We start from the raw sequence: 3,078 nt of genomic DNA, 5'->3' as shown, positions 1-3,078 counted from the left end.
TGTTTGAGAGTTGTTTTGTGATATGGTGGAAGTTGACAAAATAGGGGAAATGCTGCCCAATTTTCATTAGATCATGATTTATTCTAGTTTGAATTGAAGAGTGTCATTAGAGCTTAACTATGGTATGAATCCTTCTAATGTAGATTGTTCAAGACTCGACGATGAACGTTAATTAGTTAAGAAGACAAAGAGGTATGTAAGGCTAACCCTTCTTTCAATAAGACATGGTTCCTTGGCTATATATATATATATATATATATATATTCTTTCATGAGTTCTATAATGTCCTCCAAATGAATCTATCTCTAAGACTACCAAGGCTTATGATTTTCGACACGTTCACGATTCTATGGCATCCCTTATATGATAGTTGATCCTCCAAGGATAAACGTAACGAAAATGATGATGGTAATGACGTTGATGATACTTATGAGCTCTTATGTATATGTGTCTATGTATGTATGACTATTATATAACACCGAGATTATATGGCCGGATATGATACCTATCGCGCGCACACCACTGCAGTTGGGTACGGATAAAACTGAGCCTTGGTAGGGCCAGGTATGTATAATCACTGAGCCTTGTCATAGCCGGGTATGTGAACCACTGAACCTTCATGGTTGGGTATGATATGGATATGAGTATGAATATGAATACGAATACGAACACGAATATATATATATATATATATATATATATATATATATATATATATATACACACACGTATGTATGTACATGAGTAAGCATTAAAAATGGAAGGTCCCTATGAAAGATAAGTAAGTAATTATGATGATGGCTCTATTACCTCCTGATTCTCCTATCTTATGCTATTCCTCATGAAAATCCTTATGCTGTCTCTTATGCTCATACTATGATGTTGATTATGCTTTACATACTCAGTAAATTATTCGAACTGACATCCCTTTGTTTGTGGACGCTGCGTCATGCCCGCAGGTGGCCAGGGAGAAAGGCTTGATCCATAGCTTTCTTATTCATGGACTACATAGAGGAGCTCCATTTCATCCGGAGCTACAACTTTTTGGTATTATTCTTTTCTATACATACATATGGGCACGGCGGGGTCCTGTCCCGCCTATATGATGTTACCTACTCTTCTTAGAGGCTCGTAGACAGTTTTGTATGGTTAGATGTCTTGTAGCCTCGTCGGCTCATATTTTGTATATCATTTTGATAGCCTTGTCCGCTTGTGTATATGGATATGGGCATTGTTATTGATGGTGATATAAATGCATTGTTGCCCAACGAGATTAGCACTTTTGATGTATGTAAATTATGAGTAAGCCATGTGGCTCACATAGATGTGAATGTGAGAGTACGATAAGAGGTGCCCGGGTGGGTTAGCATCGGGTGCCCGTCATGGCCCTCCGGTTGGGTCGTGACAGTGAAGCTATAGTTAAATTTTATCAAAACATTAATGATAAAAATAGTAGTAGACGGAGATGGCTAAACTTTATGGATACTATTTACATTTATAATTTAAAATTGGAACATATAAAAGGAAAAAATAATAACCTAGCAGACCAATTACGTAGATTAAAAATCACTGCTAACTGATTTTCTATTTGAACAGCATGAGACCATCAAGTTCTCAGACAACAGACAAGGGAAAAGGCATAGCCTCACCCCCAGACACTTACATACAAAAGGTATTAGGTAACCTTCATTTTAGACCTACATCTGCATTAGAAAGAAACACCTTAGAAAGAATCCATTTTGGAGCTAATAACTTAGCATTTTTTCCTCCATCAAATTGGACTTTAAAAGTGTTACCCGCATATATAATAGATAAACAGCAGACATGTTTAGTAGACAATTTGTGGATATCACATAATAGGAATGACTCTAAACATTTTGTAGCCACTTTAAATGCACTTTGTCAGTATTTTACAGACAAAAAATTTAAATTTTATGTTGTAGTTCACGGTAGAACTAATGGTGTTTTTCAAACTTGGATAGAAGTTTTAGACTCTATTAAAGACATAAGAAAACCTCTTTTTAAAAGTTTCAATGATTTTACTGAGGCATTAGACTTTGCTAGGGGAATGTTGGGTCCAAATTACTATATTTCTCCAGCACTCAAACAAAATCCAGACAAAATCCCTCAGTATAACATACAAAAAGACACAGACAAAGTGATTTTTTGTGATCACTGTTCTTCTATGACTGAAGCCTTTAAAAGACTAAATCAGCAGAAAGAGACACTAGTCCAAGAAAAAATGTAACTCTTGGAACAAGTAAGGATGTTAGAACATAGACTACAAGCGGTCAAGTTCGAATTGGCACAATCTCAGAGTTCTCCATCTCAGACAAAAATGGATGAGATGGGTGTGCATTCCCCAATGAATGCAGTTAGATCCATTGTATCGGATAAGGACACAGCTAGTCCGGTTCAAACGGTAGCCGGTAAAGACTCATCAAATCCATTGATGGTTGTCACTTTGTCAAAAAGTGAAGATGAGGGATGTTCATCTCTCCAGACAAGATGAAGACTACCAAATACACTTACACAAGGAGCTGCTTCTACAAATAAAAGCACACTTGCTAAAAATAAAAAGAATGAAAAAATAGAAAGTATAGTTAAAGAGACGTTGGAAAGATTTTTCCAGAAAAAAGAAGAACAAGAAAAGCATATAATTAAGAATCCTAGTCCAGAATTATCTCCAAGTCCAGGGATGTCACCAGTCCATAGTTTAGATATTGAAGGAGATATGGTAAATTTTCAAGACAGTGCATTTCAAGACTCGCAAGACCCAAATGATGTAGATTCCGGAATGAGCTTTGATTCCGTTGCTCTACATAATTTAGACACTTAAAAAAAATAGCGGAAGCAATCATGATAGCCAAAGACAAAAGACGGAAAGATTCGCTGACCAAAAGCAAAGGCTAGATGACATTTTTCAGAAAAAGAGACTTTATTAAAAGTAGCTATAATAAAGCAGCCATAGTAAATGGACAGATCAGCAAACGGACAAGAATATAAAGCTTCTTTTGAAAAGTTTCACGTGACGATGGGGCCCAAAGAGCACTCGGCTAAACTCAAAAGATTCTTTCA

Source organism: Lycium barbarum, chromosome 7, assembly GCF_019175385.1.
Source record: "Lycium barbarum isolate Lr01 chromosome 7, ASM1917538v2, whole genome shotgun sequence".
Lineage (NCBI taxonomy): Eukaryota > Viridiplantae > Streptophyta > Magnoliopsida > Solanales > Solanaceae > Lycium > Lycium barbarum.
The sequence above is the reverse complement of the archived record's forward strand: the minus strand, read 5'-3'. Positions refer to the sequence as shown.